The sequence below is a fragment of the Pteronotus mesoamericanus genome, unplaced genomic scaffold (assembly GCF_021234165.1).
Source record: "Pteronotus mesoamericanus isolate MK-2021 breed Mesoamerican mustached bat unplaced genomic scaffold, CSHL_Meso_final contig_182, whole genome shotgun sequence".
NCBI lineage: Eukaryota > Metazoa > Chordata > Mammalia > Chiroptera > Mormoopidae > Pteronotus > Pteronotus mesoamericanus.
Genome location: NW_026555078.1, coordinates 19,739,175 through 19,763,790, shown reverse-complemented (window position 1 = coordinate 19,763,790; position 24,616 = coordinate 19,739,175). Strand labels below are relative to the sequence as shown.

General features: G+C 40.0%; 1 protein-coding gene across 1 annotated transcript in view; it reads left to right on the top strand.

The window, feature by feature from the left end:
• RGS6 (regulator of G protein signaling 6) overlaps nt 1-24,616 on the top strand; it is a 456,413-nt gene that overhangs the window by 123,229 nt on the left and 308,568 nt on the right. The window lies entirely within an intron of this gene.

Genomic DNA, 24,616 nt, shown 5'->3' with positions numbered 1-24,616 from the left:
TGTGTTATCCCCAGGGGATACTTGACCAAGTCTGGAGACAACTTTGGTTGTCACAGTTGAGGGACAATATTGGCATCTAGTGGATGGAGACCAGGGATGCTGCTAAACATCCCACAGTGCGCAGGTCAGCCCCCACACCAAAGAGTCATCCAGCTCACAATGCTAATGGTGCCAAGGTTGAGGAGCCCCATGGACAAATCAGAAGTTTCTCCATTGGAGTGGAGGAGAGGGCAGCTAACACAGAGCAGAAGAGGGCATGTGGGTGTTGTGGAGACCCCTGAGAGAGCCCACTGTACCCATGCTCCCCCGATGAAGCTGGTCTCCTGAGCTGCTCAGAGAGGGTGCCTTAGAGCTGTGGGTTTGAGATGATTACTATAAATTAACTGACCACATTGAATTTCATGCTATTCTGGAATTCATTCCCAGTCTCCTGGTTTGCCAAGATTTCTGCTAAAGATATTTTTAATAAATTAAAGAGGTAATTATTAAAAATATCTGAGAGCCTGTGTGTTGTTTGACTAAGGGCCAGAAGTGTCACATGGTGAAAATGTCCTAAATTAGACAAGATTGCCCATCAGTCTTGCACATGGAGCCTGGCGCAGTCTGGATGTCAGATAGGGAGATCATTCAAACTTCAAAACAGAGATGTTTCCCTGTATTTATACCTCTAAGCATTGAGGTTGAGAATTGCCAGAAATTCTCATTGCCAGAAATGGCAATAGTCATGTGATGAAATTCCATGTTACGTAGGCTTTTGCATTTTTTCCTCCTAAAAACACAGTGATTTTAGAATTAGGAATATACTAGAATGTTTTGAATTGAACAGGGAAGGGCCTTCTGCAAATCCTAGCTTGACCACTCAACTCTAGAGGGTGACTGTTTTCAGCTTTGGGTATCTCATCTGTGAAATAAAGAAACTGAATTATAAAATCACACAGGTCCTCTAATTCCCCTCGCTTCAGATAAAATATAGATCCCTTTCTCAATTTGCAAGAATGCGTGATGTTTTTGATGGTAGCTACAGTAAGCATATGCTCATGCTTTTATTGTTTTCAGCAATCAATGGGAAATGCATCAGGTGAAATCCTTCAAGCCTGAATATGTATCTGGTCAAAGTTCACTTAATGATTTTTTTCCCTGCTGAAACTTGGAGATTTTATATGTGTGTGCATGTGTGTGTGTGTGTGTGTAATTATTTACATACATATATATATATATATATATATATAAAAAATGAAAAGACCAAAGTTAATTTTCATAAGCTCAGTGTATAATAGTTGTTCTCAAATAATAAGGTAAGCTGTAAAATCTTTAAAACTTGGACCAGGTGGAAAGCCTTTATGGAAGAATTGTAGGTTTGTATACAAAATGTTTAATATCATGTGCCCTGACTAGGGATCTTATCAGCGACCCTTTTGTTCTCTGGCGAGTGCTCAATCCACTGAGCCACACCAGCCAGGGCCAAATTTGGGATTTTTAAAGTTTCTGCTATTCCCTGTTCTTAGTGTCTATAACCATGATCCTCAGCAAGCTATTAAAAAAATTATTCAGACACTTGTAAGATGGTATGGATGACTTTATTCAAGGGGGTCTCCTACAGTGGGATTTTGGAGCAGGGGAGATATATGGGGTCCAGTTCTGAACACAGCAAGGACAAGTAGGGATGTTTATCCAGGGAATGCGGTCAGGGCCAGTGGATTAAATTTATTAAGGGGAAATGTCAGGAGTAAGGAAGATTCTGGCTAGACCAATGCAACAGAATTCTTGCTGAAGGCAGGCCAGGGCGATAAGACAACGAAGGTGGGAGATGAGGAATTTGATCAGATATCAAGGGTGCTCAGATACCAAAGGTGAGGGATTTTTTCTAAACTGTCTCAGCAGGATACTTACTGCAACTGGAATGAGCAGGCCAAGGATAGAACCCAAGGGGAAGGCCTGGTCAGAAAGATGACTCGGAGGAGCCTGACTCAAGTTTGGTGCAGGAGAGAGTTTTTGTCCGAGCAAACAGGCCTCTAGCCACTGATGGCAGAAATAAAGGGCAGAGCAACCTTGGCACCATGGGGCAGGCAGGGTGGGAATGGGCAATCTAATAGGTAGGCACCCAGGAGGAAGAGTTGTGCTTTGGGCTGAGAAAAGAGGAGACAGAATCTTTTTGAACCATGTATTTCTCTGGATTTAAGATAAAACTTCATTTTTAAAAATAGAGGCAGTTTCCCCACCCCTCTGTGTTACCAGCAGCCTGAACTGCCTTTGGTGGCAGGTTTTGATTAAATGCCATGCTTTGCTTATCAGTGATTTGAGGAGCACATTTTGATCGTAAGAAATAAATGTGAGTGCCGTTCATTTGACTTGAGAATAAAACTGCCAGCTTGTGATGCATTCCTGTTTCCCATTTTTGCCTAAATGTGCTTTTGAGTGTCCAGCTCCTTGGTTCCACAGGCTGCTCCACTGCTGGCTGAGAGGCCAGCTCAGCTCAGCATTCACCACCTATCACTATGCTTCTATTAAGGCGTCTACTCTCTTTGGCAAAACAGAAGTGGGACTTCACTGGAAAAGGTTCATTGAAATACTACAAAGGAGAAGGAAACCATCTCACTTACAATTATTGACATTAAGTCACTGTCATCTTTTGTCTGGACAACCGTAAGGTTTCTCTACTCTCATCATGCCCGCATCCCATGCCTTCCCAGCCCTTTTCTGTCTCCTCCACCAGAGTGAGCTTTTTTGAAGACCTAAATTAGACCAGGTCATTCTCTCACTTAAAAACTCTCCCGTGGTTTCCCATTGCGCTTAGAAGAACATCCGCATTTTTATCATGACTAGTGGGCTCGCTGGTGCGCCCCCTGGTTGTGGGTCCCTGCCTGTGCTCCCTACCTCCTCTGGTGCCCCCTTCTTCTTGTTCATGATATTCTTATCACCCTGAGCTTGTTCTCTCCTCAAGACCTTTGCACATGCTATTCCTCCACCGAGAAAGTTCCTGCTCCAGATCTTTGCAAAACTGTCATATTCTCATTGTCTCCAGAACGCTCTGGCCTGGCCACCCTATCTAATGTAGCCCCAGCCCCACCTCGGGAGACACTGTCTCATTGCACCTCTGTGTTATCTTTGCTGCATTCGCCGCTGTCTGAAATTACTCTATTCACATGGGTGTTTACGCTGTCCCATTGAGAATTAATTTCCATGAGGAAAGTAGGAATCTTGAATGGTTCACCACTGAATTCCTGGTGCCCAGAACAGTGCCTCTCACACAGACAGTGTGTGTTCAGGAGGTGAAAGCAGGACTGAGGACTGGAGCTCACGCACTGCTATGCGTGTCTGTCACATACATACTCAAAGCAGATGGTTTCTGCTGAGCATGGGGGGAAACTTCTCATTTTTCTGCAATAATAGGGAAAAGTATGGAAAATAAGTGCACACGGCTGGCAAGACACTGTTAATGCTGTGACCCACTATGTACATTTAAATAAATAGTGCCCAAAAAATTAGGCCAACATCAGAGTTTATATTCCTACACATTGTGTATTCATTTCCTGATGATCAAAACTGGGTTAATTAGTCTACCTTATGTCTTTCCTGTTAGGGATATGAAGATTATCTGTTGTATTCAATTCGTTTTTCCTTAGCTGAGGAATCACTGTTGAATTTTAAAAGCGACCTGCCTAGCCCCGTTTCCTAATCTTTTGATGGAAATGGTGTAGTGGGAAAGAATATTTACTAGAACCAGATAATTATATTGTTTTATGTATTTTTCATATGCTACTGCTTTTTGCTTCCTGTGAGGGATAACTCTGCGGCCTAAAGCAGAATGAGCAGGGCGCGTCTCACCCCTTGTCCCAGCCTCCTTCCCAGGCCCGGGCGGGACTGTCGGTTTGCCACCAGCACACAGCTGAGCTCCAGTGGGAGCGTCTCCGGTTTCCACAGGACAGTCTTTCCTCTCCGCGCCTTCACCAATTCCCATCCGCACACTAACGTCAGTTCCTGAGTGGGCTGAGGGGACAGGGGACTGGAAATAGCTTTACAGTTTACTGCTACCTAAATGGGGCATGTTGTTAAGATGGTGTGCAACAATAACACACCAAATTTTATTAACAATAAAAAAAATTTTTAGGGAACTTAATCTCTACAAAGCAGTGCTCTTGGATTCATTAAACCAAAGTTTACACAGATTTGGAAATGAGTGAATGAGTGAATGACCACAGTAGCCACCTAGTTTATAAGTGGAGTCAGATAACCTGAGTGTGAGCTCTAGGTGGAGCAGAGAGGGAAAGAGTTCACGTACATTGAGTGTTTGTGCTCAGCTCTGTTCTAGGTGTTTGTACATCTCAACTTGGTTCATCCTCATGTCTGTCTAAGGCAGATATTACATGTTCCACTTAATAATTGGACAAATAGAGGTTCAGTGTTTTGATGCCACTTGCTCCTAAGCGGCAGTGCTAGAGTGGGCACGGAATTTTTGCAGGTAAGATCCGTCCTCGGTCCATTGTAATATACATTCTTTGGCTCCATCAATTAAAAAGAATGCTGCATTACCTATCTCCCAAGGTATTTTAAGAGCCAAATGCAATGTGAAACAACTTTGAAAGCTCCGTGGAGCTCTACAAACATAAGAATGAACAAACAGCTAGGGATTATTTTTAAAAGTCAGAACCCCTATCCCACCACTGTTCCTTCTCCCTTTCCTCTCTTCACACTTGTTCTCCTAGCCTTTCTCTGATGCATCTGAATCTCTTCCCTCCACAGTGATAAAATTACTCTTTCTGCCAGTTTAAAGTTGTCTAGTAGGAGGATTTAGCTAAGATGTGGAATGTACCCTCTGTCTCTCCTCTTGTTTAGGCTTCACCTCACTGTAATAGGGCTTTGCCTCCTCCATGCCACTAAACCACCAGTCTCTCCACAAGCATGTCTGACACCCCTTTGTCCCAGTTAGGAAAAATGTGTCCCTTCCTCTGAGGGGGTGACCTCGTGAGCGCAATGCATGCTGGCATTCTCATTCAGTCAAGAGCACGTACAACTCAGTTGGGCCAATGAACTTTGCTTTGGCAAAAGTCATCAATGGCCTCCTACTGGTAAAATCCAATAGACACTTTTGAAACTTCCTCTTAAGTCCTTTTTGACATCTGACATGGCTGAAAATGGCTTTGTAGAGCCAGCCTCCTTTCCTCAGTGAAGCTGATACCGCCGCCTCCTGGTTTTCCTCCCGAAGGTCTGGCCGTTTCTTTCAGACTCCTTCACAGCCTCCTCTTCCTCTGGCTGCTTCTAGGTTCTGTCTGTCTTGAGCCCTTTTTTTTTTTTTTCCCTCATTCCACACCAAAAAACAAAAACAAAAACAAAAAAAATGAAAAACAAATTTTTTTAAAGGCTTCAGTAGTGGCTGCACATACGACCTGGATCCCTTAAGATATCTCATGGCGCCTTCGTAATTCCTTTATACTGTGGGTCATTGTTGGCAAAATTAATTGTGTTTTATAGGCAGCTCTCCTTTAAATGATCAAATCCCCACATGGACCAGTTGAAAAAGCAGCTCTCACTAGAGGAGGCAGAAGGGAAAAGTTCTTTTTATGGAGACCTCCAGGCTAGTGTGCTTGCTGGATGGAGCATTACCCGACCCACCTTGACCTCGCTTGTGTTTTTTATCAGTGCCCTTGAAATCCATGCAGGATTGGCTCATGCCTCCACTGCCACACTCCATGAGAGCCCCCCCTCCTCCCCAGTTCCTCTCATTTCCAGGGCCCTTTCTCTCAGTCACCTGCGCACAGAAGTCCCATTTCCATGATTTCCACTGAATAGACAGACTGCTCTTACTGAGCACTTGTGACTGTGGTGCACTTCCCTAATGACAGGGGAAAGGGAGTGAGTGACACAGCACATATAAGGCACGAGGGCAGGAATGTCAATACCAGTTGTAACAGACCTTCCGGCCACCCTACCATAAGGAGGGGACTTTCCACTGGTCACTTCCCCAGAGACTCACTTTCCATGTCTCAGGCCCCCTGCCTTGTCTGCTCTCAAGCAGAGCCCTTGGGCCGTTCCCCCTGTCGCCTCCCTGTTGTCCCCCTGTTGTGCTGGCTGTCCCCCTAGCTTAGACCTCTTGTTGTCAGCAGTGAGACTTGGGTTGTTCCCTCCCTAAGAAGAGTCCTGATTGCTGCCGAGGTCACATTTTACTCTTGCTCCCATGAGGAGGGCATTGGGTGCCATTAGCTTCTGTTAGGGGTGCTGTGGAGTGAGGGGGCCTTGACCAGATGACCTTACCACCCCAGACTCTGCCTAACTCTCATCCTTAAATCAGGAGGCCTCAGGAGCTGAACGCCAAGCTTCTTTCTGGCTCTACATTTCTGTGACTTTCATCTCAACTGAGGTTGTCTTTGAGCGTGCAATCCCTTTTAAATATATTAGAATCCATGTGGTACACTTGCATCTGTTGTGGAATCTTTTTTACTCCATTTCACTTTAAAGAGGATGTAAATAGTTTGGCTGCATTTGACTATGAAAACGGCCCCTGCAAGCAGGACAGAGAAGCTGCAAGGAGAGAAGTTGAGGAGTGGAAAGAAACCAAGCTAGTTAATTAGCGGTTTGCTGTAGGCCCATGTTCTCAGATGTCCTCACTTCATGAGAACAAGATCACATTTGATTGCTATCCAGCCCTTATAAAAGGCGAACTTGAGCTACTTGATACTTGAGGGAAATACAGCAATCTAGGAGATACATTAGCTTACCGTTCTCCAAATTAGATCATCAAAAACCAACATACTTGGACCATATTATCTTAGCTACCCATGAAAAAAAGGTCTTTGCTAAGCTTAGTAGTTAGTTGCAGCTTATGCCTTTTAGGAAGGATTGCTGTAAGAAAGGTCCACTTGAAGAGTGTGTCCATGTTGCTTACTTTTTAAAATAGTCCTATTAGAATGGTTTTAGATTTATATAAAAATTGTGACAATAGTTCAGGGAATTCCCCATATACTCTCCATCTAGTTTTGCCTATTATTAACATCTTGCATTAGATAGTACATTTGTTACAGTTAATGAACCTATATTGATATAATATTATCAACGGAAGTCCATACTTTTTCCTTAGTTCCTTAATTTTTACCTAACATCCTTTTTCTATTCCTGGATCCCATCCAAATGGCCTTATTACATATGCTTAGTCATCATGTCTCCTTAGGTTCCTCTTGTCTGTGACAGTTTCTCAGGCTTTCTTTCTTTTTTTAATTATCATTATGAAATACTGCAAGCATACAAGTGTGTGTGTGTATCTGTGTGTGTCACCAATATAACCACTGTTCAGTCTCAGAAGCAGAGCATTACCGATGAATTTGAAGCCCCATGTGTACCCTTTTTAATCCCATTTTTCCTTCCCTCTCCAAAGACAACCAATATCTTAAATTTGATGTTTTTGTCCCATATATGCTGTGAAAAAACTATATATAGTGTTGTTTTGCATATTTTAAGATGATATGTAATCCTGTAAATCTTGTTCTGTAGTTTGCTTTCCTTCATAACATTTTTGACCTACATTGCTCCAATTTATTTACTTTAATTTCTCAGCCAGATTCCAGTGTGTAACTTTACTGTCTCATTGATGGACATTTAGGGTTTTTTCCTTTTTGTTGTCGCTGTGGTAACCTTATGCCCATGTGCAAGCATTTTACCTTGGGGTTTGGGGAAGGGGGTTTCTGGGTTTGAGATTTTATCTTTGATAAACTATTCAAAGATAAAATAGTTGATTCATTCATTCATTCATTAAATATTGAGCACCAAGAATGGGACAAAAACTGAGTCAGGTCTGGAAGTAAACAAAACAGAAACAAACCCTCCCTTACCATGGGACTTAGTTTCTATTTGGTAAGACAGACATTAGAGATGTGATTAAAGATATATGTGTACTACACAGATACATTATTAGACTAGAACAATAAATTGTCTTGTGTGCCATGAAAAGAAGATAATGGTTATCTTTTAGAGATAGCAAGCCTTAATATTTCTTACATAATAAATTACCAAAAGAATTCCTGCCAGGAAAAAACATACTCTGAGTGTTTGTTTCCTTTTAGCTAACAACAGAAACAATGTAAATAAGAGGTTTCTCATTTTGTCTTCCCTACCAGGAATCTCACATGTAAATGTACTGCCTGCTGCAGAGCGTGGCACATCCCTGTTACCTTTAGTATATTTATGTTTTGGCTTTTTAAATAAAGGACTTTCTTTTATTTGTATATGTATCATTTTGCATACCAAATCATTTTGTTAGTAACTAAGGTAAAAATACATCTTGGAGGGAAGACAAGATGTTGAAAAGCTGTTGGTCACCCCCACTTTAGCTTTTCAGTAGAAAAACACAGCCTTCCTTGGGGTTTGGACTGTTTCTGTAGGGATCTTGCTGTACTAGCATGGTGGCTTGATTTCAATATGAATTCTCCAAATTAATTTACTATCCACCCATCAAAGCAACTTATTCCGTAAATATTCCACTTAGATGTTGATTCTTCTTTTTAATCACCACCAACACACACACAAACAGAACTCTTTAGCAATTCCACGTGGCTCTACTGCTATCTTTAGGAACATTCTGTCTTGCCTTAACTACTCTCCTTTTAAAGATATCTAGTTTTCCGTGACACTGTTTACTTTCATTATGCCTTAATTATGGGATTCTGATAACCATGGAGGAGTAGAGAGACAATAAATGGGGTTTTGTGGGTGAGTAAATGCAAAAGCAAAGCTGAGATGTTTGATAACCACAACAGTTGTTCCTGCAAGTGTATTCCAAATGCAGGAATATTATTGCTATTACAGAACAAGCAAGGGGAAAAAAAGCCTCCCACTCTATTTCTCCTAACCATTGTGCTTTTGGAAGTCTAACGCTCTTTCATCTCATATTTGTTGTTGTTGTTGTTGTTGTTGTTGATTGTCTGTTTGAGTAGTTGGCTCTCTGTGGCAGAATGCTATAAAGGGCAAGTTCTCAGTATGACTATGTCACTTAGATAAATGACTGGTTGAAGTGGACTAAATGTACCTCATCATGAATCATGTGAACCATAGTATATATTTTTCTGAATAAAAATTATCCTTGAGCAGCTATGATTGAACTCAGTCTTACAAGGGTTTATCAGTTTGTAATGAAAAATTTAGCACTATCAAACAGAAATGACTTTGGCTGCAGGTAATAGAACACTGGATCAATAATGATTTTAACAAGTAGGGTTTCTTTTTCTCACATGGCAAATCTAGAGATAGGCAGTTTCTAGGCTTTCTCCCACTGCATGGCAACACCTCCAGAGACCACATTCTTTTGAGCTTTCTGCTTTGCTCATCTTAGTATATTGGCTCTTATCCTAGGCTTATTGCCTCACGGTTGCAAAAAGGCTGCTGTTGTGACTGCAGGCATCATGTCCATATTCTAGGAGTGGGATGTGGAGTGATGGCGCCGGCCATAACCATCCTTCTCTGTCCGGATAGCACAAGTCCCTTCGGAACTCCCGCCACAGTTGCCCTTAAGTCTGAAAGGCTGGGATAGTGTCCCATGGCTGTGCCAGTTTCAAGGAAAGCTCAGAAAGTTGGGCATTTAGTTGACACTTTAAGGTTTCAAACAAAGTGGAGGACATAACCAAGGAATGCACAGGGAATGGATGCGGATGGGGCAACTACCTTCCACTCATAAGCCTATCATATTGCACATGAGTATTTTACTATTAAATATCAAATGTAAAAATGAATGCTATTACCCTGAAAATTGAAGACCATTACATTTCTAATGTCATACCAGTTCTGTAGTTATAATAAAAATATAGGAAATGGCTAGTACACTGCCATATCACTGCATTTGGTTATTGACTGTATTGTATAAAGGATGTTGGTGGAGAGAAATTAATTTTGGCTTGTTTCAGAAGATTTTGCTTTTGCTTTTCCCAGCTAAAAATTGAACCTTGAAGGTAGTTAAGAAAAATAGTCCTATGAAGTGGAACTTGTTAATTCTGTATATTTTCTCAGAAAATGAATACTTTTGTGCCTTGATTATCTTCAGGTGATGACCAGGAAAGGGGCCAGAAGTAATTAAGAACTATACTCGGTTTAAAAAAAAACCTCAGTTAGGTCACAAATTTCAATCTAACTTACCATGTTGCCATGGCTAGAAAAGGCTGTTCCTTAATTTCAGATTTTTCTTCTTCTCTTCTCTTCTGTTCTCTTGGTGTTCATCTTCTGATTATATCTTGCTATGTAATAAGCCACAGTTCTGTGGGTTGACTGGATTCAGCGGGGAGGTTCTCACTGGGGTCTCTCATGTTTTGCTCTCATAGGGTGGCCGGGGCTGGAATCCTCTGAACACTTGACTTAGCTGGATGTCCAATGTGGCTCACGTGGCCGGCAGCTGACCGCAGGTGGGGCACCTGGATACGGCCTCTCCATGTGGCATGGGCTTCTCCCAGCGTGGTTGCTGGGTTCTGAAGCTGAACATTCCAGGAGATCCAGATGGATGCTGCAGGGCTTCTTTTGATCTTGCCTGGGAAGTCATGTAGCATCCGCCTTCCACTGGTTATGCAGGGCAGCCTAGACAAAGGGCCACGGGAGACATGGGCCATTGGGGATCATCTCTTCAGACAAGCTACCACAATCTCCTTGTTTTCCTCAACTTGGGTATTCAAAGGCCATTAGAAGCCAGTCATAAAGAGAAGGGAAAAGGGAGGATACTGCTGCCTCTAGCAGGTAATAGACTCAGGATCCAGTGGGGTGGCTAGGGGTTGCCACCCTATACCCTAGCCTAGAGTCTCCTTTTCATGACATTTTGAAACATGACAATGGTAGTTGTGAGTAGAGTTGAAATCTTTAGCTTTATACCTTTAAAATGTCTCCTTTTTAGAGTAAAAAGAAGTAAACACTGACTTTTTAAAAAATTCCTTTTAATACGAATAGTGGCAAACAAAACACAAACGATATGACAACTCTAAGTTCAAATCAAAACCAACACTGAGCTTTGATGTGCAATTTCTATTCTTTGTTTGTGAATATCTCCTCTTGTGTTGGAAGCCAAGCAGAGAACACACTATTCTAAAATAAATGAAATCAAAATTGATTTTATTAACAGCATTATCTTTCTTTGTGCCAAGACTATAGGGACACAGTTAAATATATCTGAATATAACATAGGCTCTTAACAATAGTCTTGGTTTTTCATCATTTCATGTGAATGAGTGGCAAACGCAGAGCAACTTTTAACAATCTTTAGGGTTCCTCAGAGATTCCCGTCCTGCTGAGATGCAGGAAGGTGGTAATTAGCAAACAGACCAAGAATGAAGAGGTGGAAAAGAGGGTGGGTATTTCTGCTGCAGCAAACTACTAGCTTTCACAACTCTGACGCCTTGGCCTGTGTTGCTGCCACTACCTGGAACACCCCTCCTCCCCCTTCAGTGCCCATCAGACTCCTACGCACCCCCAGATGCAGCCCAGCTGGCGGCTGGACAGACACGGCGCTCCGCAGCCATGATCCCTGTGTCTGTCGCCTTGTATTGGCATTGCTGACTCCCTCATTGGACTGTGACTTCTTATGGGCAGGGACCACCTCTTAGTCTGGTGCCATCAGCTAAGAAAGCATAGTATACAGAGGCTTGGGTAAAATTTGGAAGAATACACAGTCAACTTCACCACCATTTGGTCGTTTGTATGATGTTTGGTGGCAATTGTGTTAGTTAGCTTATACCTTGCCCTGACCCAAATGAAACAAACACTAAAATCAGCAAACTGGATCATACAAATTTTCCTAGTCTCAAGGATCAGAGAGATGTTATAATACTGAGAGACAGTTGTACTGTTGCTCATTCACCTGTGCTACCTAGAGTGCACACCTATATATTTTCCAAAGGCTCCTCCATCCTTGTGGTCTGCCTCAGGACCCCTCTCCTTGGGGTCCTCTTGGCGTCTTCCTCCCACCCCCAACTTTGTACTGTGTGTCCAATTGGTACCACACAATTGATCAGTTATGTATAACTTAACATTTGTCATTTCACTTGCATATGTCTGGCCTGTCCGCTAAGATGTAAGCCCCTGTCCTTAACTTTTTCTCTGTCCCCCAAAGGTGGCTAAGTGGTGTGGATATGTGGCAGGCACTCACTGGAATTACCCTTGACTGCCTGGAGCCTGTGCAGTGCGTGGGTGCTTGCGGAGCACTAACATTCTTTACACCTTCACGTACTGGGAATTGGTCCTTTGGAAGGTGCTGGCTCTGGGGGATATGGGTTTAGGGACATTGTTTTTCTTCACGCTTAAAGAGCACAAACTGTCAGAGCTCAGCTAAATTTGTCTCGCAGATATATTTTGATTGACCTGCACAGGGTCTTTTTAGAAACAATTGAAAGAGTTGTCAACATTTAATGATCAGGATACTGTACATAAGAATCTAGAGTTCTAGCGTCTCTGGAAAATTTGGAAGATTTGGCAAAATTGGACCTCAATTCCTGGTTAGCAGTAGTTGATTTGAACCAAGTGATGACTGTTTCCCTCTGACAGAGGATGAGCCTCCCTTTCCTCATCCCATATAAAATTGTACCTACACCCTCTTCTTTTATTTGTGTTACCTTGCTGGTTCTGAGATTCATTATTCTAGGAAATGCCTATTAAATGTGCTGTTGTACTAAGTGCAGAGAGCCCTAGCACACAGTGGGGTTGCCCAAGGAAACCTGATAGATGAACAGCTTAGATCTGGACTTCTTTTTTATTGTGCACATTTTAGGAGTATTGGAACCTCTGTGCATCCCTTAGAATTGCATGTTTTTTTCCCCATCAGTTGGTTTATTTAACAATGAACATAATAGCTTCCTTTAAAAAAAGATTTTATTTTTTATTTGTTTTCAGAGAGAGGGGGAGGGAGAGAGAAAAAGAGGGAGAGAAACATCGATGTGTGAGAGAAATCAATCTGCTGCCCCTCGCACCCTGCCAACTGGGGACTTGGCTGGCAACCCAGGCATATGCCCTGACCAGGGACCTTGTGATTCACTGGCTGGAGATCAGTCCGCTGAGCAACACCAGCCAGGGCTGCTTCCTTTTTTTACTGAGAACTTCCTATGTACTCGTTACTGTTTGCAGCATATATTAACTCATCAATCTCACAACAACCCTATGAGAAAGAAGCTTTTATTATCCTTATTTTGCAGGTGAAAAACTGAGAGCTTACGTCACAGGTCACATGGCCAGGACGTGGCCTAGCCAGGTTTGAACTCAGGCACAAGTGGAAGGAGTTACACGTCTTTTAAGATTTATTTCCAGGACAATATAACTTTCTTTGGCTGTTTTGTGGGCTTTTCAATGAGCTCTCAGGTACAGTCATCTGGTTCTCAGGAGTAGTTCTTGTGGCTTGCCCGCAGTGCTACTTCATGACGTGAACAGGACACACAGATGGCTGTGCTGATATCAAGTCTGTTTTGTTGTTGTTGATAAGCAGTCTGCTCTGTAGAAAGTTAAATTTCGGTGGGGGTCCTAATGTTTAAAGAATTCAACTAATAGACCCTTGGAAGCCACAATCTTTATTTGCATGAAATAAAAAAGGAATGAGCTGAGAAAGGGATTTAGTTATATTTTTAGTCCTAATTTTGTCTTTGAATCTTTCCTCTGAAGTCACCCATTTGTAGTGCAAAGTCCCTAAATGCTTGGTTGATGGCTTTTCCATTCCCTTTCCTCCAGCTTCTCCTATTCCCTTTCCTTCTTTTCTTACTCTTCTCCTCTTCTCCTGTCTTTTCTCTTTTACCTCTCTCTCTTTTTTTAAAACTCCCTGACAAACTTTTATTGGACAAACTTTTATTGAGTGCCAATGCTACAGGGAAAAATATGATTGTTTCTACACTAAAAAAGACTTTGTTACTGGAGGCAGATAGACATATAAAAAAAGAATCGCTTTGAAAGGACTTTACATGGTAGTGCATCATTTTCATCTGTTAACACTGCTCAGGAATACAAACAGAAAAACAATGATTCCTAATGCTGACAAAACAATAATGAATTAGGTCCTCTTATATATTACTGGTATTAGAAAATATTTTATAATTTAAAAAATATACAAATTTTATATACTCCAAAGTACAACTCAAACTGTCATGTACTTCAAATATATTTTCACTTAAAACACGTTAGTCCTTTAAATTGTAGGCATATTTTAATATCCCATCCATGAGAAAGTTCCCTGGAGGGAAAAGCGTACATCAAGGTACCCCTAAGGGACAACTTTTGCAGAGAATCCTGGACCTAGGTAAGATGTTCTGTGGTCTATTGACACTTTGTGTTGTTGCAGGATAGATTTTTTAGAGTCAGTAATGTAGACAACAAGTAAACAATGGGTAGATTGAGTAGCTGCTTTGCCTAGAGTAGACAGAAATAGAATGAGTTGCTTAGAAAATGACTGAGATAAAAATGGATGCTTATGACAAGAAATGTCTATATTTTTGTCAAAAATGATCTGAGAGCCCTTATCAGTATCGCTCAGTTGGTTGGGTGTCATCCTGTGAAGTGAAGAGTCACTAATTTGATTCCCGGTCAAGGAGCAAAACTAGGTAGCGGGTTTGGTCCTCAGTCAGGGCATAAACAAGAGGCAAACTGATTTTTGGTTTTCTCTCTCACTGATGTTTCTGTCTTTCTTCCTCCCTTCCCCTCTCTCTAAAAAGCAAACACACAAACAAATAAATAATGATCTAATAATACATATCCAAAGCTATCACAGCACCCATTCCCTTTGATCAAGTAATGCAACTTCTGGAACTTTAATTTTAGGAAATATTTCAAAATATAGAAAAACCCATATGCATGGAAATTATTCATTTTAGTTCTATTTATAATAGCCTGATTGCTTAGCCTGGCCCTCAGTAGGGACATTTCCTTGGTGGAACGCTATGCAACAATTAAATGATGATCTTGAAGGCTGTGAGGTAATTTAAAAAATGTCAAGTAATTGAAAAGTATGGGCACAATTGCACACTGTGACCAAAACTATGTAAATACACATAGAAAAAAAGAGATGGTCAGGAAATACAGCTAACTGTTTACAATTACTGTGTTAGATATAAGATTATGGATGTAAAATGATTCTTTAAACTGTGAAAATGACTTAGGTTTAAACATTTAACAATAGCACTGTGGCGAGTGTACGATAGAAGCAGATGCTGGAGCCTCCGTGATATGCGAGCAGAGTCAAAGGTTGCTTCCCCGGGAGATAATGGTGCAGTAGAGGTAGGTAAAGGGTATGGCTTGAACCAAGTGTCCAGGAGACGGACACAAATATGCTGCAAAGGTGGGCAAAGGCCAGACGATGGCGGCCCTGCTGATTTCAGAGTGAAATTTGACCTTGTGTCTGCATCCAAATCCTGTTCTTGTCACAGCTGGTTTGCCAAAGGGGATACTGACTTTTCTCTTTCTTCTTTGGAGGCTCTTTCTTCCTCTTGATTGGTTTAGCAGATCTGGGATTGCTCTTTTTGGGAGTTGCTGATGACCTAGAAAAAAAGGTTGAGCCCAATGTATTAAGATGTCTCTGCCACTGGTCTTGAGAGGAACTGGCCTTCTCTCTTCCTTATGGCTTTGGCTAGGATTATTTGTTTTTGGACTCATTCCTCTTTATGAAGGTAATAAGTAGTGGTCCTCATTGTAGTTGTCATGGCTAACTTTGTTGAGCGCTTACAGTGCCAGATGTTATAGTAAGTACTTTCAAACTTAATAGGAGAAGATATTTATTACTCTCCTATTTTATAGTTGAATACATAGGGGCTTAGATAACTAATTGACTCAAGATTATATAACAAGTCAGTGACTGAAATACAAGTCACTTTAAAAAACTTCTTTATTATGTAAAAAATATTTTATTGGCTTTAAAATTTGGCTATCTAATATTTTTCCCCTACAAGTCAACTTTTTGTAAAATCACAAGGGCTGGGAAACCCTGGATTAGTTTCTGAACCTAAAACTTGGGGTTCATGACTAAGATCAAATCACTTCCCATGATCTGGCAGTGGAACAGAACACTTAAGATTGAAATTGTTACAGAAAATCCAGACTTCAAGATTGCCATAGTTTCCGAAGAAGAACCAAGGATTTGGCTTGCTTCAGTGTACAAAATATCTTAGGAGGAATCTGAAAGTGCCATCATTAAAGAGGTAGGAAATAGCCCTTTGTTGGCTCTTGTACAATCTTACCTGTCTCTCAGCAAGCCAGGCACCTTCACCACCACGTTACAGCCATTCCGGGGCCATCCTTTCCCACAGGAATCCAAGCTTGAATCGCCTTTTCAAACATCTCCAAACCGCATGACATGGATCGCTAAGAGTCAGGTGTGGCGTGCACTGTATTTAAGTACCACTTAGGAAGAAAAGTAAAAGATCCCCAGTCCTTTGAAATGAGTTTTAAATGAATGTTTTAGTGGAAAGTTCCTATCTTACCTATGCAACTAAATCCCTTTTGTGCATTTTAACCACGTTCTTTAAAACACAGGGGGTAAACACCAGCTTCTCATTGGGTCCCCTTTTCTCCCAACAGCAGCAATCAGCAAGCTAACGTCTACTCTTTCCTGTTCTCTTCATCTTTTCTAAGTAGTCTCCTGTATTTTGTACATACAACAACTTAGGGGAAAACATAATAGTAGAAGACTTTTCCTCTAAATTAAAAAAAAAGTTACAGAAGATCATAATTATATTGTACCCATTGAGTAAAGAAAATCAAGTTGTGAAAGGTTTTTGGGGTTTTTTTCCCCGATTGAAATGAATATGCTTGGGCGTGTTCCCAAGGCACAGATAGGAAGGATTCTCAAAAGTGTGCAAGGTTGCTTGAAGCCTAGACTCAGAAATGGTTTATCAGCACTTCCACCACATTCCATTGCACAAAGCAAGCCGTTAAGACCAGCCAGATTCAAAGAGTGTGGACAGATTCCACCTATGAGTGCAGCCATTTTTATTATCTACCGAAGGAGTAATTTTGTCATAGGTGATTAATAGACTTAAATGAGTTAATGTAAGCAAATTGCTTAGAAGAATGCCTGGCACATAGTAATTGTTACTTTGCTATTTATTATTATTTTACTACTACTACTACTACTACTACTACTACTACTACTACTACTACTATGATTGTCTAGACATTTCCCTGTTGCTTATTGAGTAGCCTTTAATCTTAACTTTGTTTTGTGTTTTAAAATGATGTGGGAGGAACAGCAGTGACTTTTCAGGCCCTAAAAATGTGTCTGGGAAGAGGCTTCTGAAGTGACTGGCTATGTTTTATTTCCTGACCTAGGTAATAGTGACAAAAATGTCCGTCTGATAACAGTTCCCTAAGCCAGCAGTTCTCAGAATCAAGCACTCATGGGAATCCCTGCTTTGCTGTCTCCCCCCTAGGTGGTGCTGTTGGGGATTCCCAGGTAGCCTGTGTTCTCCTGCGTTTTCTTTTCTTCTCTATCAGAACCAACTCCCTTCCTTTATTCTTACCATTGCAGTGTCTACCAAGTAGGAGTGATAGTTCCCTTTTAAAGGAAAGCAGTCTTGTGAATATAGGTGTAGAGTTATATTTCTTTTGTAATGTATATGTACAAACATAAAGCTATATATAAACTATCCTTGCTTATAGCTTTTATGCATCTATAAAATTTTTAAACATTGAAAATGAAATTTTAACACAACACACTTGAAAATTAAAGGGAAGAAAAGCTTCAGACTCTTAAAATAACAGCACTAACCTAACATGAAAAAAAAATATATTTTTACTAAAATAACACCCTGACTCCAAACAAGCAAGGACTGTGATGCCTTAGCTCTCCTACTGTTTTCTCCGTTAAGATGACTGTAAAGCCTTCCATTTCACAGTGTGCTGTGACATTATCTGGTCTATGCTTGGCGTGAAAATATCATCTAGATATCAAATGCATCTCTGTCCACTTCTTTTTAGCCTACAAATTAGCATGACACTTCTTGGTGTCGAGTTGATTATAAACACAACTATAAACACTGAAGTCACCTAGCAATGCTTAGTTATATCTAATTTAGAGCCTTTCAGATTTTAACGTGCAAATGAATCACTAGAGGAGCTTTGTAAAATGCCCCCTGGTTTAGGAGGACAGGGGTGGGGCCCGGGTTTCTGCCATTTCAAACAAGCTCTTACGTGATGCTCTTACGGTTGACCCAGAGACCACTTTGAGTACAAGGATCTGATTATGCCTGTGTAAATATTTTTAGATTATTTTCATGAAGCACACAAACATGTGTCAGTAGAAAATTCACATGTCTAGGAATATGTCCATGGTCCCCCCACTAAGAATCACCACACTAAAACACAAAAGGCAGCTAGTTTATTAGAGTGTTGTAATGGCCCTGTAGGAATCAAATCGTGCCATTACATATGAGGCCGTATGTATCAGGCATCAGCCAGTAAGTTACATAGGAGGAAATGAGGACTATACTAAGCCCTCTCTGGATGTCCCAGATGTGACCCATAGATGATTCTTCTACCAGTGGTACCGGCCAACTATGTTTTTGTTTCTAATAAATCAGATCTCTCTCTTTTTACCCAAGCAAACATTTTTTTACCTTTCCTTCATCACCACTCACATTTTGCCTCATCTTCAAGTTAAAAATGTGTGGAGCTTTCTTTTTCAATTTTAATGTCCTGAAGGCAAGGACATTAAATTCATTTTTGTGCTTTCTCACAGCAGGCATATAAACAGTTGGAGAATTGAATTTATTAGCAAATAAGTCCTGTGACTGCCCTTTGCTATTTGCATAACCAAGGTTTGATTTTCTTAAAATTCTATTTTGCTCTCTCTTTTATATTTCAGAACACTTATTACTTTATTTACTATGTCTGCTTTTTGTTTTCTAGGAAATATTCCTAAAACTGAAATAAATAAAGCTTAGTCTCTGATATTTGAATACCACATTTTCACTCTTGGCTCTCAGGTACTCTTTGCTTTTCACTTTGGTCTGAGGATAAATGTTGAGAAGATAAATGCTTATAGATATTTAGTTGGTAATTGTATGTGACCAGGATTTATTTATCTTTTCTAAATAGTCTCATAGCAGCCTTCTGGAGAAAAGTCCTGCCAGAAGCTACAATAAACTTGTCTTTAATAAGAATGTATAGGATTGTAGAGAGATAAAACTTCTTTTCTATGAGATCAAACGAAACAGTGCCCAACTTTATCAATAAACTATTACAAGATGTCTTCAGCATGGGTGCAGGTACATTTCAGCTCTTCTTTAGGGTTGAGAAACTATCAGATAATGACCAGATAAAAAGATCCAGAGGTCACAGTGTATACAGTGGGATATCTAGCAAACATATAAGTTGGGTAGCACTCACTGAACAAAGAGACACCAGGTATATATTATATGAGTGGTAAAGCAATCTTCTTATGGTATTGATATGATTTTTATCCTAGTTCTAGCTGTCTGTCAGTCTGTCTTTTCACCCAGTCCATCCACCCCAGCCTCCTGCTCTCCCAACTCATTCATCCAACTATCCAGCCATCCGTCCATCCATTTATTAAATCATTTATTTAATACTTTATTGAAAAATAAAAAAGGCTTTAGAAAGCCCACCAAAACAAGTATAGCTTAATGCAGAGATTCTTGAAGTAGGGTGTAGCACCAGCATTGTCTTAGAACTTTCTAGAAATACATATGTTTGCGCTTCTATGGAGATTTATTATATCATGAACTTTGGAGGTAGAGCCTTTGTTTTAACAGGCCCACCAGAGCGTTCCTGTGAGTGCTTGAATTTGAGAACCACTGGCTTAGGGAACTATTACCAGGTGGACATATTTGTCACTACCACCTAGGTCAGGAAATAGAACATAGGCAGTCACTTCAGAAGTCCCTCCATGTGCCCCCTCCCAGCCACAGCTCATTCCTCCTTCCAAAAACATAATAATAAAACAAAAACCAAAAAACCCACCATCTCAAGTTTTACAGTAATTGCTTCCTTGTTTATATATAGTTTTATTACTGAATTGTACATCCCCAGGAGCTATGGTTTAATCTTTTCTGTTAATAATAACATTTTGTCTGACAATCTACAGGTTGCCCCTACTATTGCTTTCTTTTTCATGCCCTATATTTGTTGAAGAATAATATAGTGCCCAACCTAGTCGACCTGTTGGAATTTCCCAGAGTGTAGATTTTGCTGATTACATACTCACATTGCAGTTCAACACGTTCCTCTGCATTTCCTGCATATTGGCAGCTGAGTGTGGAGGTTTTATTAAACCCAAGCTGGATCCCATTGCCAAAACTATAGGTGGTGCTGAGTTCTTTCATCAGAAAGCACAGAATGTCTAGTTTTATTGTTCTTGTATGTTAGTAACTATAGACCCTCAATTCCTAAATCTATTTGGAAGTATATAGTAGCAACATTGTCATTTTATTTTTATTGGCTGGAATAATTTATATAGGTTAAATTTATATCACTTAATAGCTACCCAGCAATAGATTTCTGCATGGAAAACAGTTCAAATGCTTGTCTTTCCTTCTGATTACCTAGTTTTCAAGATGGTGAATTGCTTCCCTGTCATGTTTAGCAGATGCCAATTTAAAAATACATCTCATTATGAATACCAGGTTTAAACATATTGGAAGGGTATCAAACAATGAAATCTTACCCTTAGTAAGGTTTGTATCACCCCATCTTCTTGGCCAGTGGGAGCCTCTTCCCCTTGGTTCCTGATTCCTTTTGATGTGACTCTAGTTCTCTGATTCCTTCCTTCTTTGTCCCAGGCTTACCTTGTACATTTTCTGCTCCAGACCAGAAATCAGCCATTTCTTCAAGAAAACTCTCTCTCTTTTAATAGGAAAATAACAACTAAAACCATAGAGTAGGCACTTTTAGCCACTTGCTTTGTCCTTTTTTTCCTGCATCTTTTCCATGATGAAGCTAGGAAATATTTATATCTATGTATCTTTTTAAATACTGTATATAGATATAATTAATTTATATAGTATAATCAAGTATGTATAAAGATAAAATACTTAATAAGTTTATCCTGATATTTACAATTCAGGACGACAGGGTTTTTACTTAACCTTTTAAATGTGCCATCTGTATCTCCTTTCTTCCATCTTAAGAATCTTGGTTCTCAAGAACATAGAGGATGCTAGGTTAGAATATTTTGTAATTACTCATTTGCTATATTCCATATTATGCATTCAATATTATTACTACCATCACCAATTATAATTATTGAACAGTTTAATTTTTGTGCATATGCTATTTTCCCCCAAATAAAAGTTATACTAATCTTTGTTATGTGATAACAATTATTACATGCTACATCAAATATTCTCTCTGACTTAAACTTCATTTAATGCTCATTCTTAATTTTATATATATAATGCTTACTGCCATCTCTGTGTCAATGATTCTATAGACATTTAGTTGTCTGAAATGCATTCTTTAGTAGATTCCTTAGGAAGGGGTTATGATTCAATTTTGCTCGAGATAAAATATCCTAGGCTTATATTTTGTTTCTTCGAGTACCTGAATATGTTACTCAATTTTCTTCTGGCATGGATAATTGCTAAAATCTAGTTTTCTTTCTCTTATAAATCACATTCCCTTTATGCCTAGAAGCCCAAAGAATTTTTTATTTTTCCTTAAAGCCTTGGAATATATCTTGGTGTTGGTAGTTCTGGGTCATTATTCTCACATACGTAGTTTTTTTTTTTTTTAACTCCATGGTAATACGTAGTATCTAAATTGTGTTTCAGAAAAGTTTTCTTCATTAAATATTTTTGTATTTATGTTTCCTTATTCTAGTTTTTTATTCCTTTTCAGAATCTCCTATTATCCTTATATTGCCTCTTACTTGCTTATCTTGAAAATTTGTCACTTTTTCTTGTAACATTGTTATCTTTCTTAATTTCGTTTGATTTTTTAAAACACTTCCCCCTCCTGTTTATCTGAATTTATTATTTTAAATAAATAATTTAAATTTAGGAGTGAATTTATTGTTTTAAAATTCACTCCTAACTCCAGGCGTGGTGGCGCACGCCTGTGGTCTCGGCTACTTGGGAGGCTGAGGCGGGGGGATCCCTTGCGCCCAGGAGTTCTGAGCTGTAGCGCGCTATGCCGACCGGGTTTCCGCACGAAGTTCAGCATCTCTGCGGTGACCTCCCGGGAGTGGGAGCAGGAGCGGGTGGGGTGAGGGGGTGGGGGCTAAGAGGTAGCGACGGGGCCCCCCCAGGTTGCCTAAGGAGGGGTAAACTGGCCCAGGTCGGGAAATTTACTCTTAAGTCCCTTCTAATTAAGTCTTTATTTCTAAAATATCTAATTCAGTTTTGTCACCTCACTTTGAATTTTTCCAGTTTTTATTTATTTTTGTTCCTTTTTGTCTAGTATGTTTTCAAAGAGTCTTAGCAAATTTAGAAATTTGTTACAGCCGTGATCCGATTTTTTAACCTATTTTCCTTGGTGTTCTTTTATTGTCTGTGGAAATGTTATGTTATTCTGGTTTCTCTTCTTATAGTAATATTGTGTGGAATTTGATCTCAATGCTTTGCTCATTTTCCAGAGGTTTTAGAAACTTTACAGATAGCTTTTTCTAACTTCACTGAAGAGCTTTCATGTAATGTTTTGTTGTTGTTTTTTAAATAGAAACAAACTTGCCATCTGAAATTTCTTGGTTTTCTTTTACTTTTTCACTCTTATTTGTATTTTCTGTCTTTTTCATCTTTGTTATTTGTGTTTTGCTCAATTTTGATTTTTCTCCCAATAGTTTCTATCCAGTGCGAGGTCTTGTGCTGGGAGCAGGCATTGGCTAGTCATGGAGCTGTTGGTGGTTTATTCTTACCTGCTTGTACAGGATCTGGCACGAATAACACACCCTTTTTATTACAAAATCTTTTATTACAAAATCGTAAGCATGTAATTCTATAACATAACAATATCAAACTCAAACACACCATATGACATTTTAGGTGAAATGTTCAAATAAAACTAAATTATTACACACATATTATTACCCTACCAACCACACTCATGCAGGTATTATTTCTGCTGGACCCTGTCTTTTGGTGTTTGTGGCGTTATCTTGTCACCTAGTTTTGTTAAAAATATTGTCCATGAATTTTCAATTTTCTCATTATTTTCCCAGTCTGCTTACATGTGGGGATTCTAGGAGATCAAAAAAAAGTTTTGTTGCTACAATCACTGCCGTCACAGGACTCCCCAGTTTCTAAAATGATGATAATAGGACTTTGGACTCTAGAACTTGAGAGATACAGCATTTTCAGATTTGGGACAAAAAATTACAACCATAATTATGAAAGGCAATAAGAAGAATTGGCTTCTAAAATGTAATGGATTATAATGCAGAAGTGGATAAACTTACTCTCTTTGTCTCTTACCCAATTGCAGAGCAAAGGGATAATGGTGGCAATACAGAAAAAGTAAATGTGATCTAAGGCAGAAGTAGGTTAATCAATACGGTTTAGTCTCCTATTCAGGACATACACATTATTTATTTCTTCATCAACAGAAGAAATTTATATAGTTCCTTACAATGAACAGATACTGTCTTGAGTGCTTAAAAAATACGTTGACCCTTGCCTATCTGGCTGATATCACAATGTTATCATATATCAAAATCATGTGCAGAGGACCTGAGATGATTTGGCAAAGTGAAACGAGAGGGAAATGACTTGCCCAATGTTGCTCAGGGGCTTGGAGAACCAGACCTCAAGTTGGCATTTCCTTGACTCCCCCAAGATTTCTTACTACAACGTCCTGCCTTATCGCTAAGTATCAAGAAAATGGGTTCACTAGCTAAAAATAAAACTTTCTGAGATGGAATGTATGCCATTTTTTGAAGAATACTGCTACTTGTCCTTTCTTAAAAGTCAGTGTTGCCGCTATCACAGTAGAGTGCTTTTAAAAGTCCAGGCTCACATGGCTGACACCATTCTCTGACTTCCTGTATTCCAGACCGCGCTGGCTGCTTTGCCTACAAGTTCTTATTTAATCCTCACCACCTGGCAAAGTACTACCACCATCCCTGGTTTATATATGCGGAGACTTAATACAATATAGAGCATGTTGTCCAAAATTGCCCTGCAAATAAACTGAGGATCTGTGGAAATAGCCATCCTTTTATTCCCAAGTGTTCTGGGCAGCAAATAACAGCCTCTCTTCTTTCACTGTAGACACAGTTGTCTGTGTGCTGTGTTCCCCTTTCCTCTCAGCTCTCCCATGTGCACCTGCTTGTACACAAATGCACAGAGAGGAGGCGTAGGCAAGTATCCTGAATGGGTATCTTGAGAGGAGGAGGTCTGTCCTGTCTTCTGGGTCTTCTGGAAAGAGGCAGCCACTTTTGTTTTCCTGCATTTTCTCTTTACATTTCCCTCCATACTTAGCAGTTAGTTCATTGAAAATCAGAGTGTAGATCCAGTGTGTCTTCTTTGTTCAACAGGTATAGGCTTGTGCCATTTTCTGTGCAGGATTTCTACGTGAAGTCATAACACCTGTTGCTTTGGTATGTAGGGAGATAGAATCAGTAGTAACTAAAACCAGATATGTTTAGTGTAAAAGAACTTTTTGTCTGACCCTTTGTATCCATTGGCCCAAGTAATTGTCCTAAGGACTATGTGAGGCTGGGGTGGGGCAGAAGGCGTGGTCT